Below are 7,564 nucleotides of genomic sequence, written 5' to 3'. Positions count from 1 at the left end.
TAACAAGGCTCACTGAGTCTGTACATACTCAATGCTTTACTTAATTTTGGGTCAGTCACAGTGGTCAGGTATTCTGCCACTGTGTACTCTCTATTTAGGGCCAAATAGCATTCCAGTTTGCTCTATTGTTTTGTCATTTCTTTCCAATGTGTCAAGTACTTATCTTATGGTTTTCTCATTATTTGGTTGGGTCTAATTGTGTTTCTAATTGTCCTTGGGCTCTGTGGGGTCTGTTTGTGTTTGTGAACAGAGCCCCAGGACCAGCATGTTTAGGGGACTCTTCTCTAGGTTAATCTCTCCATAGGTGATGGCTTTGTTATGGAAGCTTTTATCACTTCCTTTTAGGTGGTTGTAGAATTTAATCTCTCTCTCTCTCTCTCTCTCTCTCTCTCTCTCTCTCTCTCTCTCTCTCTCTCTCTCTCTCTCTCTCTCTCTCTCTCTCTCTCTCCCTCTCTCCCTCTCTCCTTTCGATGCTCTCTCCTTTCGATGCTCTCTACCTCCATCCAGCCCTCCTTCTCGCTTCCTTTCTAAAAACGCTCTAAATCCCAAATCTCTCCAAAGCTCATCAGCCGACCAATAGCTCCCAGGAGACACTGAGACTGAAATACAAGAAGCCATAATAATGACACAAAACACTGATTCCCTTTATGGATTCAGCCTCATTGTAAGACCTTCTAAGATGACTTTAAAAAGGAACAAGAACAACAAATAAAAGATGATGGTGTGATTACTGAATAAAGGTCATAATGCAAATATAAACTACAACTTGGTAAGCCGCTGTGATTGGACTATCTATCTGACCTCATTTTAATACGTCTTATTACATCATAATTCCATCCTATCGACAAGACTTGCTCGGCCAACAGAGCAAGAGACATTCCTTTCATAAGAAGTCGCAAAATGAGGCCCCACCGGCGACACATAATGTAAATGAATACAAATAAAGATAGAAATACAAATAGAAGCCATTGCTGGAGCGGTGCCAGGAACTGCTGGTACACATCAAGAGCTTCTGTCAGCAAGATGATCCATACCGATACTGTGTGGGGAGTTTCAAAACCAAATTGATGCCAAGAATAATTGTATTACCATGTCGATGGATGAGCATAGAAGTCACCAGCAGAGGACATGAACTTGTGAAGACCTCCGGCTAAGAGCCACCTGATTGGATCGTTCAATTTCTGCTAGCCTGCTTTTGATCAGCAGGTGGCAGTGTAAGACAGATCACTAAAGTACATTTTTTTAATGCTCCAAGGTCGATGATAACCTTTTGTCTCCGTAACTTGGATCCTTTCTCAATGTTTGTGACAGTTGCGGTGTCTAGTGAAAAACGGTCATGTAAAAATGGCAATGCCATTGTCCAAAGCTTCAGTGGCCTGTTTGATTCCTCCACTCTGTACCAATAATGTGGACACAATATCCAGGCCTGTTCTTTGTTTACGAGTTATGTCCCACCTGGGACAACGACGACGAAGTCAGGAAGTCTGTAAATAGTTTCCCCCTTATTGACTTTCAACATGGCCTGTTTAACCCAATGAACAGAATCCATCATGACCATACAAGACAAGTGATCACAAGACAATCATGGGGAAACCCAGTTCTCTCTGACACAACTTATTAGGGATTGTGCCGCAGACAAGTCAGCTAAACATACTGGAAGGTCTGAAAATGGTCTAGAGGGTCACGTTAAGGGAGTTACTGGGCACAGAGGGACTATTTATTGTGTCCTGTTGACAGATTCCGACCAATGGTAAAGCTTCAGAGTTAAAGAAATACATCTTGTTCAGTGATATTTATATATCCTAGACCCAGATCAAATGCATCATTTGTATGTTAAATGCTCCGTACATAGACAGAGAATCCTATTTTGTTAGACTGATGAAACAAAACCAAGAACATTTATTCATAGCACGTGTGCCTGCCGCAGAGAAAACACGTCATTCAATTAACCCACCAGACAATCTAATTGGAGCAGTTCAGATAACTCTATTTCGTGGACAGAGCAAGTTGAGATCAACCTCTGGGGTGTTCTAAGAGAAGAGTCCAGGAGCACTTCAGAAGTGCATCAGCTCTTATGACAGAGAAGCGGTCATTCGTATTCACACGTTCCTTCCTCATGTCATGCCTTATAACAGAGGCATTATTCACACTAATGCACAAGAGCATAAGTGCAGCTTTGTGATTCATTGTGCCCTTTTGCATGACGTCAAAGTCAGCGCATCAGGCATACTCTAAATTCCCTAATAGAACTGTCTATAGTTTATGCACTGTAGTAGTTTGTGTCAGAAAGTCACATCTGGTCCAAACTGAATGATCTTGGGCGGCAGGGTAGCCTAGTGGTTAGAGTGTTGGACTAGTAACCAGAAGGTTGCAAGTTCAAACCCCCGAGCCAACAAGGTACAAATCTGTCGTTCTGCCCCTGAACAGGCAGTTAACAGGCAGTTAACCCACTGTTCATAGGCCGTTATTGAAAATAAGAATTTGTTCTTAACTGACTTGCCTGGTTAAATAAAGGAACAAATTAAAATTACATCTATTTAACAGCTGTTACGCATGGTATTTGACAATTTTGACAATACCAGTGGATTTTGTAGTGTTGTTAGGACTCCCTCCACTGGCCAGACAAACCCAGTGTTAGGTAAGGAAGGTAATTTCTGGGAGTGGTGCTGTTGTCTTTCCCAGACAGCCTTCATTAGCTAATGGCCTTGTCCAGGACTAATCCATTCAGTCTCCCAGACATCCCTTTTCCAACCTAGACAGTAAGTAGTGTAACACTCTGTGCCCACTCTCTTTCACTCTCTCTCCCTCGTTTCTCTGTTTTCTCCTTATTCCATCTCTTTCACCTACCCAGAAACCATGCTTTGTTTCTGTTTGTCTTTTACCCTAGGCTTTTACCCTAGGCTTTTACCCTAGGCAGTGACATTGGAGATACTGTACATGCTCATGCCTTTCCCTGTTTGACTGCCCAATAGGCCTGTCATGACACAATGTGATTTACTACAGCCTCCTTGAAAAGAATGACCAACTAAATGATAACATTCATTCAGATAAAAACAATTATCTGTTGAGACACATAGAACAGTCCCATAACAAGTGTAAATAAAATGGTTGTCAATGCAATAAGTACTCTAATGGGTTCAAACTGGACATTTGTTAAGGTCTCCTCCTTCATATTACCATAGTGTTTATGAGTGAGTGGGTGGGGTTCCTCTCTCTCTCTCTCTCTCTCTCTCTCTCTCTCTCTCTCTCTCTCTCTCTCTCTCTCTCTCTCTCTCTCTCTCTCTCTCTCTCTCTCACTCTCTCTCTCTCTCTCTCTCTCTCTCTCTCTCTCTCTCTCTGACAGCTGGGGTGGTGGACCAAGGCTCTATGGTGGATCAGAGGAAGGGTCCTCCGCCCCCCTTCCCCCTGTCGGGGTGTTACCCCCTGTGCCAGCTGAGACAGCTCCCAGACCTTACGCCCTCATCAAATATTCAAAAGCACCAAAACACAGGGACCCCCTTCATCCCCCTGGAGAGTACCCTACATCATGCAAAACATTTTGAAATATAATAACAACCCTACAGTATACTCAGAACTGCATATTTAAGACTGGATGAAGGAGGAAGCACACACCCCTTTTCTTAAGTTGCTCTCATGTGGACTGTAGAGATTTGAGAGTGCCAGTTCTTGAGGCTCTGTCAGATAAATCTCCTTCAAACTCACTTTTATAGATGCCGGGGCTGTGTAGTTCTGACAGATGAAGCTGTAAACTGATTTGACATATACTGATGAATTCCTCAAAGCTATCCTGTTTCATTAATTGAACGACCATTATGCAAAAACTTGCACAGCCTGTGATTTCTACACTCAGAGTCAAATCCCAAAGCTCTCATATGGCTTATTACGACAATGTGTCAAAACATCAATTCCTCCAGCAGCTGTCTTTATCTCTTTGCATGCCCACTGGGCACAAACTGGTTGAATCAACATTTGTCAACATTTGTCAACGTATTGTGATGTTGAATCTATGTTTGAAACACATTTGGATTTGCAAAAAGGTATCAACCAGTACTGTCTTCATATCATTTCCACCAGCGTTGCAAACATTGAAATTAGGGTAAAACATCCATTTAAATACAATAACTTAACCTGACTAACAGGTTGTTACATCAATCTAATTTCGACGTAATCATAAAAACTATGTATACGTTGAAATTGCGTAGAAAATTCCACATAGAGTGGTTAAAAATGTGTGTGGAAATTGCAACACAATTCATGTCATGCGTGTAAATATATTGAACGTGCTACATCAGATCTACGCCACATATTCATCATATTTTAGATGTTGACATTTTTGCATATTCTCACTGTTAATCCATGTCTATTTTTCATCCTATATTCAATATACTTGGGTGGTTGAAATTATTTTGAATTTCATATTTGATTAGACATATTTGATTTGACTTTGTTTAAATGTTGATTGTAAAATGGTATGTTTGAATCAATGTCACTGTCTGAGTTCAAAGGATGTAGCTGAAAAAGTAGATGCCGTGATTGATGCACGCCGACTGACCCGATTGGTTGATAGAGTGAGCCCACTCCATCCATTCTTCCTTCACATATACAGTATATTTGGGTTATGTGAGATACCCTGTAAGAACCTATGTGCCAAACATATGCAGTGTAATAAATGTAAACCATTTGTATGTAGACAGGAAGAGTATCGTATGCCAGTTGAGGCGAAATGCTGCAATTGTGGTGGTGAGCAAGTGCACAAATTCATGAAGTGCCCTGTTAGGGTAAGGAGACCAAGGTGACAAGAGTAAGGGCTATCCTGCATGTCTCCTATCCGAAGGTGGTGAAGAGTGGAAGAAGGGAGTAACATTGAAGAAACCATGGTAGTTGGATTAGAAAAATGGTGGACTTTGCATTGTTTATTGCATTGGTTTGTCACGTTTGTTGTGACGAGGAGACCAAGGCGCTGTGTGATGAGAAACAAACTAACAAAACGACCGTGACGCTATAAACACTGGTGCTGACACAGGCAACTAATACATAGACAATAACCCACAGATAAACCAAGGAATATGGCTACCTAAATATGGTTCCCAATCAGAGACAATGATAAACAGCTGCCTCTGATTGAGAACCAATCCAGGCAAACATAGACATATTAACCTCTAGACTAGAAAAAACCCTAGACAATACAAATAATAAAGTAAACAAAGATAACTAAGGTCAGGGCATGACAGTACCGCCCCTCCCAGACTCCCGGCCGCAGACTCCCAGCTTTGGTTCTGGACGCCGCCCCCCATCTTTACACTGAGGGCTGGGGACTGTCGCTGGAGACCCCGGTCTGAGGACCGTCGCTGGAGACCCCGGGCTGGGGACCCGTCGTGGGAGATTCCGGACTGTGGCCCGTCGTGGGAGGTTCCGGACTGTGGCCCGTCGTTGGAGGTTCCGGTCTGTGGCCCGTCGTTGGAGGTTCCGGTCTGTGGCCCGTTGTTGGAGGTTCCGGACTGGGTACTGTCACCGGACGCTCTGGACTGGGTACTGTCGCCGGACGCTCTGGACTGGGTACTGTCGCCGGACGCTCTGGACTGGGTACTGTCGCCGGACGCTCTGGACTGGGTACTATCGCCGGACGCTCTGGACTGGGTACTGTCGTCGGACGCTCTGCACTGGGTACTATCGCCGGACGCTCTGGACTGGGTACTGTCGCCGGACGCTCTGGACTGGGTACTGTCGCCGGACGCTCTGGACTGGGTACTATCGCCGGACGCTCTGGACTGGGTACTGTTGCCGGACGCTCTGGACTGGGTACTATCGCCGGACGCTCTGGACTGGGTACTATCGCCGTACGCTCTGGACTGGGTACTGTTGCCGGACGCTCTGGACTGGGTACTGTCGCCGGACGCTCTGGACTGGGTACTGTTGCCGGACGCTCTGGACTGGGTACTGTTGCCGGACGCTCTGGACTGGGTACTGTTGCCGGACGCTCTGGACTGGGTACTGTTGCCGGACGCTCTGGACTGGGTACTATCGCCGGACGCTCTGGACTGGGTACTGTCGCCGGACGCTCTGGACTGGGTACTGTCGCTGTGGGTTAAACACTGGTGCTGACACAGGCAACTAATACATGTGTACCCACAAAACTGCAATGTAAAGACATTGAAAATCACAGAAGCCAGTGAAGTCGAAATCTCCAAGAGACACTGAAAGAGAACTACATTCATATTATTTAAAACTGGTATGTTAAAACATACAGAACATTGACAGTTTGTACATTCAGTTTACTTGGAATCTTTTTTAGTCTGTATATTGTGTGTTTAGAATTGCATGAGGAACGTAACTCCCACCTCCAGTCACTACTCCCTCCAAGTTATGTAAATATGGTAGCCGGCATTACTAATCAACCCCTTATCCATAGCCACTGAACAACCACCTTGCCTTTTGATTGACAGGGAGACAATTTTAACATATTACTTTATGTGATCCTTTCAAATATCCAAGCGTGTGGCTAGTGAGAAGGTAGCCTTAATTATCAGGAAAAGGTCTACCCAAAGCCCACCAAAATATGCCTTGACTCACCAGAAAACATGTGCCTCTGCTACCAAGAAGCAAAAGGCTAAAGGCAGCACAAGCTGCATTTGAGAAAAGCATTCTAATTGTAAAAACAATTGGCATGATGTTATCCAATCTTTAATTGCAGAGAATCATCTTGGTCTCTCACGTGGCTTAACAACGAAGCATGAAGGCTTGAGGTTTCATTCTGCCTTCTTAATTGAGGGATCCCCCTCACCAAATCAGACCTCTTTCCTGTGACAGACACAAATATGAAACTCTCCATTTAGAATGTTATATTTGGAAGTGGATCAATCTAAAATACCTTGTTTCAGAATACATTTTTAAAATGTGACCTTTTAAAGGAAAGTCGCCCTACTCTGGTTGAGGAATTTGACTTCAACCTGAACGAGACAGAGGAAGATTTACTAAAGGTAGAAGAGCAGATAACGGAGAATGATTTTTGAAAAATACATGGTGAGAAATGAAATGTTTCATTGGTATGAGTTGAATTACATTGTTTTGCCATGTAGTACCGGTTGAAAAAATCCTGTACATGTGTGACGCATTAGTTTCCTTTTATAAAATGACAGCTCAAATCTCAAAGCTAGGGGGGGGACATCCCCAGACCGAGTGAAGGGAGCAAACCATGGGAAGGTAGACATCATTTGTATGGAAGCAACAACTACTGCTGAGACTCAGTAGATGTTGGAGGATACATTTGTAGAAGGTATTTGACTACGGATTTTCAGTGCTCAATCACTGGCCCTTGCTGATGACTGTTAAATGCCTGACACCACACTGACCCCTTCCTTTAGGCCTCCGTGAACTCTGCTCCTCATCCTAAAGCTTCTTAAATCCTACCCAAGGTGAATCCATTCATTCAAACCCTCTCTCCATGTTAATTCAATTTCATGCTGGTTCACGCTTCTTCACTCTCCCCACCTCTCCACTTACATCCTATATTCCATAACTCCTCACAATTTCGTTTCTCTGATGAGTGTAAAACCCGCCCACTCTG

This window comes from Oncorhynchus gorbuscha, linkage group LG08, assembly GCF_021184085.1.
Source record: "Oncorhynchus gorbuscha isolate QuinsamMale2020 ecotype Even-year linkage group LG08, OgorEven_v1.0, whole genome shotgun sequence".
NCBI lineage: Eukaryota > Metazoa > Chordata > Actinopteri > Salmoniformes > Salmonidae > Oncorhynchus > Oncorhynchus gorbuscha.
The sequence above is the reverse complement of the archived record's forward strand: the minus strand, read 5'-3'. Positions refer to the sequence as shown.